This window comes from Phaethon aethereus (genome assembly GCF_964289735.1).
Source record: "Phaethon aethereus genome assembly, chromosome: 5".
Taxonomy (NCBI): Eukaryota; Metazoa; Chordata; class Aves; order Phaethontiformes; family Phaethontidae; genus Phaethon; species Phaethon aethereus.
In genome coordinates, this window is record NC_138579.1 from 30,024,514 (window position 1) to 30,031,000 (window position 6,487).

Below are 6,487 nucleotides of genomic sequence, written 5' to 3' on the forward strand. Positions count from 1 at the left end.
ACATGTATACTCACTGAGGCCCTCAAAAATTTTCCAGTAGTAGGTAAGGACTTCCTAAATAAAAGGGCAAGGAGATTAAATAAGAAGTAATCTCACCACTCACCCTATTGAACCCAATGTTTTTGTAGCCATATTGATCAGAAAGATGTAAAGAGAATGAGGATTCTGATTTTCTTCCCTTATAAGGTCTTTTGCCATTCTCTCTTTCAGCAACTTAAAAAAACCCCAAAAACAAACCCCAACAACAAACCAACCCAGACAGCTCCACTATCTTACTGGCATTTCAGCAGGACAGTAACTGCTGAAAGCCAACTGCACTTTTCACTGCCAGCTAGAGATTTCCCAGAAATGAAGTTTGCCTGTACTGACAATTGCACAGTGGAGGCTTTAATTATAAAATCCAGATAATAAACTATTGGTCATTCATTGACTAGTAAAAGTGGAAAGTCTGATCCCTAAAATTGTCTATGCCCGAAGATCCTCTTTTTTTTTTTTTTTTTTGAGAAAGGGTATTGTTGTTTACGACCTACACTTATTTCTTGTTTTGCTTGGAAGCTGTGGGAGAATTAGAAGTGCGAAAACTCAACAACTGCAAACCAGCAGGGAAGATATTTTAAACACTTTATTTCTAGCTTTCTTCTTTGTCTTCTATATAGATATTAAGTGACCACTTAATATCTTTGAGAAAGAAAAGACATAGGAAAGATTGCAAAGCCCGCTCCTCTCAGTAGAAATCCCTTTAGTGTTGAGAACTTTGATTTCCGATCTGTCAAAATTTATGTTTCTGAGGGCTCTCTGACTTGAAATCCTTGGCAATGCATGTCACTCGGGTATGGCTCCAGTCTTCTGATCGATGGATTATTGCTTTCCTGGGCAGAGTCTCTATTTTATTACAATGTACCATTTTGGGCAGACTTCTTTCTCTGTCGTTGGGACTTATTGTTTAATCCCAGGAACACTGAGATATGCTTGGTAGCAAAGGATATGGTTTCTGGGGAAGAGTATCTATTTAAAAAGGAAGTCAGTTTTAAGGTAACCGTAATGTTATTTATGGTAATTTTCTATCTAATTTCAAATGTAAGTACTCTCTATAGATGTAGTTCTTAACTTACCACTCCAAATCAAAAAGGTAAGACAAACCTGTCTAAAACAAGGAAGTATATATGGATGTCTGTACAGTCAGATTCCTAAAAAGATGTTAATTTAAAAATAATTGAATCTTTGTTTTACAAAAAAACTGCTTTCCTTTGTTTGCGCCATTTACTTACCACATTGAACTTCTTTGTTTACATGACAAAAGTCTCAGCAGTTGCCTTTTTTTTCCTCATAGTCGTACTTAACGTCCAAGTTCTTGATAACATGATATTTGATAGCCATGAAGTTAACTGCCAAGTGCTATACTGTCAGGCCGTGCATTAATGGCATTTACTATGCAACTTTGCTTCACTTGCAGTTTGCTCTCTTGCTGAGTCCCTGCAGGACAGTTTTGAGGACCCTACAGCTCTTCAGACAGTTGACAGCATCCATTTCTCCAGAAGAGATGCACAACAAGCTGGTAAAACCTGCAAGTTTAAGTTTAGGCATATCTCAGGGACTGCTGGAACAGGATAGGGGCACTTAATCCCATCAGGAAGCTGGGAATCCCACTTCCCACAGGGCCATTTTTACACCTAGAAAGCTTTAGAAAAACTTTTAGAACACGCTCAATCGTTGCTGATGCTAGCTGAGCTCCCTCCGCGCTTAACAGCATTTATAGGGCTGTTTTTTCCCAAGGCTAGGATTTGGAAGATACTGGTGCATCAGTTAACGCGTGTTAATAGCCTGCTACAAACAAGGCAATCTTTAGCAGATGTTAAGCTGAGTCAAACCCTACCCTGAAGTTTTATCACCTTAAGTAACTCTGAACCCTAGTACAGACCACATGACTGTGGCAGTGAAGAAAAGGCACCAGCGAGGGCTGAGCTATTGAATCTTCAGCCCTGCCCAAAGGGGTCAGTCCTGACGGTTCCCATCCTTCCAGTGGGTCTCACGGGACCTGACCTGAGACAATTCTTCTCCCCCACCTGGCAGACAATGACTCTTTCTTTACTGTTTTGCTCAGGATTGCTTTTCTGCCACCTTAGCAAATGGGATTGGCCATGGAGGAGTCCCAAGTGTGCCAAAGCAAGTGCAAAAAGGGGGCGTGGGGGAAAAGGCGCTGAACAAGTTGCTAGATCAGCTCAAGCCGTGACACGTACCTTTGCCCTCACACCTGCTTTCAGTATGACGTAATATCAAGGGTGCTGACAAAGGAGCTCCAGCAAGTCTGGCTGTTGTAGTCGGAGGAGGCATCACACCAGAACACGGCTTCTTTTGCCGCTCTCCCAGGAGTCGCTGCCTGCCTGGCAGGCAGAGGAGCGGCGCAGGTGCCGATGCCTCAGCTGCTTCCATGTAGCACTAAGCCCCCCGTGGAGGTGGGTTTAAGGCTCTGGACTTTGCCCTTCGGCAAAAATGCGCAGTCCCCTCGGTCAGCCCTGTGGAGGAGAGGTCGAAACCTCCGGCAGAGGGGGGGGAAGGACAGGTGGGGTTAGTGACCTTGGCGGCAGCGTCGGCAAAGCTGTGCCAGCGGTGCCGCGTCATCCCCCTACAAACAGTGCCTGCCCCGCTGCGAGAGGGGCTGGCGTGGCCAGACCCACACCGTCCGAAAACTTCCTTCTGTAGGCAGGGCTTCAATTAGCCTCTCACTAGATCGTAAGATGTCAGCTCTCCATCCCATCGTGAGGTGTTAAAAATACTGTTTTTCAGTTCTCACTGATGAAAAGAACACTCTTCCCCTCTTCCCTTGCTCTCTCTGGGGCCTTTGCAATTCAGCTCTTGGCACTGAAGTGGTCTGGATTTCTGAAAGGATGAATCTGAAAACTAGACTCATAATACTTAAAACTCTCTGCTCTAAAAATCCTGAAGCAGTTCATCTGTAAACTCTACTGTCAAAAAAAATGTATTAGCGTGTAACAAAGTATTCAGGCTTTACTGACACTTACCAATTGCTCTTGTCCTCTAAAACAAACCGACTTAAAATCATTCTGCTGGTGTGATTACGTTCCGTGTTTGTCTACTGAGCTCTATTATGTACCATGGAGGCAGGTGTAAGCAACAGATACACAGGACTCAAAAGTGTTTTGAAAATAAGATTCTAGAATGGAAAGTAAGAAAACATAGAATTAATTTTAGGAGGGAAAATCAAAGTTTCTACAGTGTAAGGACAAACAGAGCTTCACATGGCAGAGGGATAGGTCATATATAATTGAGTGATGTAGGATTTTTAATTAAAATGTGGTGACGCCTTTCATGCCTGTGATACACAGCGCTGTAAACAAACTTTGTGCATGTCCAAAGGTGGAGGTGACATTGTGAATTGCCTCATTTCACACCTCCATGCCTTTATTCATGACCTGCGCAACACTGTTATATTGTACGTGCTATCGCAGCTTTGTTTGGGGAGCTGTGGGGTGGTCACAAGAAGTGCTTGGGAAGCTTCAGTGTCTGGCCCTGCTCCGGCCCTGCTATTCCTCTGGGTGGTCTTTGCACAGGATAGTTTATATTGAGAACTGCTTTGCCTCTGGCATCAGCAAGTTGATGACTTTGCTTGGGAGTTACTGCAGTTGGAGCCCAGCATCCCTCCACTCAGCTTTGGCACCCCTTACAGGGAATGAGAGAGCTCTTGCAGAGTGCCTGGGGGGCTAGGCAAGAGTTTGCCCTTCCTTGGTGATAATGAAGGTGTGTGATAGAGACTGTGATTGCCTGGGCTCGTTCCAGTAAAATAATATGGAGACTATTGCTGGCTGCAATCTGTATGCCCTGGGAAAGAGTTTCTAACCTAAGCAATCACAATCTCTATCACGCACGTTCATCAGTCATCATGCTTCCCCCAGAAGTCAGGGGCACACTGATGAAGGGAAATAGCGCCAGAAATAAAAATAAATAAAATGGCTACTCATGGGGCTTGTTTCTCTGGGAGTTTTATCTTCATGTGGAACAGTAACACGTCAGCCGTCATTGTGCTCTGAGTGCTACTGCAAATGCTAGGTGTGAAAAATATGTCATGCTTCAAGGAATCAAGCACACTATCCACCAGAAAAAATGATTTGCCAACGAAGGGCAGTGGATGCCCTCCTGAGAAAGACATGACTTACTGATGCTTGTGAAATAAAAGTATTTACAACTCTGTGAACATCACTCTGCAAGTGGGGCTGTGGACTCAGCTTTCTAAGATGCATCTCTAACTCTCTAAGGTGGCTTTTTCAGATGCAGATCTGCCTAACTCATAATTTCAAACTCTCCAAAGGAGGAAAATAGAGCTGTAATGACCAACTTCAGCTACGGACAGAAGGTATCCATCTCAGCCCTCGACTTGTCAACATGGTGGCATTATGCTTGATAAAAAGGCTAGATGTTCAGGGTCTACAAACATTTGATTTTGGCACAGGACCGTGCACACATGTGTGCATGTAAACAAGAAAGAGGGGGAAAAATCCAAGAAAAATCAAAGGATTTTGTCACATCATGGCTTTTACACGACAAAAATGTGTGAACAGTACAACGATGCAGCAATCATGTTTCCTAATGTATCCAAATTTCATAACATTGCCATTTTGCAGTTGAATTAATCTTGCATCCCTTGCTGATTATTATAGCTGCTCTTAGCTTACCATGCGTGACTGATTTTTCAGCTAAGCATTAGGGGATTAATAAGACTCAGAATTGTATCTTATTAATTACAACCGCACTTTGATGTGAAGTGTGTACCGAAAACAAATAAAGTCCTTTGACACTCCATATGTCACCGCGTACGAACTTATCTGATGTAAAAGTACTGCTTGGCTCTCGACAGAGCTGCCGGGGAGGTAACTCCAGTGGAGGAGACCGGTGCTTAGCGCTGTGCATCGACGGGTAGGTACTGCTGGGTGCCGGGAGAACAGCCGTGGGGTGCGGGACCCGCTCCTGCGTGTGCCGGGCCTGAAGTTTGTAGCTCAGGCAGCATCAGCTGGCGGGATTCGCGACTTGAAGGGCAAGAAAATACCGTGACTTTTTTTTTTTCTTTTTCTTTTATGGGGAGGGGTGTTGAATTGTGCCGGGTTCCAGCTTTTAGAGGGCAGCCGAGGTGCGTGTGACTCCCGTGCCGTGGACCTGCCGCAGCGCTGGACCCCCCGCACGGACCGGACGGTGCGTGACGGCCTCCCGCGGGGCACGTCCCACCCATGCACACACGCACTCCGCGTCCTGCGGGGATCCCGGGCGGCAGCGGCGGTGGAGGTGCTGGCCGGGCGCGGGTACCGCGGGGCTGCGCGGGACGCGGTGCCACGGCGCGCGTGGGGCGACACAGGTCGCCGCCGTGGGACGGATGGATGCCCTCGTCACACGGGCGGCTGCGGGGTGGCAAAATCAGAGGGGAAGTCCCTCGCCCCGCAAGGTTTCCAGCCCGGCTTGGCCGCGGAGAGCGACTCCCCGTGATGTGTCCTTGCTTTAGTTTTGGTGTCTGCGGAGGCTTTTGTTTGTTTGTTTAGCAAATCCTGGGTATGTTGCGTGTTGCGAGCGCAGCTGAGTCGCCATTCACTTTTTGCTTTTCATGAGGCATTTTTAACGGAGCGCGCGCCGTCCAGGAGGGGACAGGCTGAAGAGCGAGAGCCGGACCCTGTTTCGCGGCCGGCCGGTGCAGGGACGGCGTTCCCTAAAACCGGCTCCGCTGGGGACAGGCGCGATTGCGGCTGGGAGCGAGGGACGGAGCCTGGCACGGTTTAGCTCCGGTCTCCTCAGCGCCGCGCGAAGTCGCTGGCCGTCCGGGAGGCGTTTCCTGCCAGCAGAGCCAAACGACCTGGAAGGGGTAAATGATTAAGGGACGTACTATTTTATGGTATAAACTTTTTTAAAAAATCGTGCATCCCTCGCCCAGAAGAGCTGTACCTGCCTCCTAATGAAACACTTCCGCCTGGTGCTGAAACCGCCGCTGCGGGAGGCGGATGTAGGAGGTGGCGGGAGAACTCCCGTGGGGGATCATTCGCAAACCTCGCTTGGGCAAGCCCCGGAACCCCGGCAGCGGCGGGGCAGGGCGAGGCGGGGCAGGGCGCCGGTGACCCCGGCTCGGCAGCGGGACGGCCCGGTGGGAGCCGCAGCGCCGCCGACATGCGAGGGGAGAATTCCTCAATGGCGGTGGCCACGCCCACCCCCCGGGGAGGCGGGGCTCGCGGGACCCTCGAGCACGCCCTCCGCGCGCACGTGTGTAAGGCCCCGCCGCTTGCTCCCCGAGGGCAGGCCCCGCCTCCCGACTGCCGATTGGCTGTCTGGGCGGTGGCGGGCGGGGAGTAGGCGGGGCGAGCCGGGCCGCGCGGTGCCGCGCCGTGCCGGGGCGGATCCACCCACGTGCGGCGGCGGCGCGGCGCGAGCGGGCGGCCGGCCGGGCGAGCACACATCCCGCACGTAGCCGGCGTGTTAATCGCCGCGGGGCCATCTG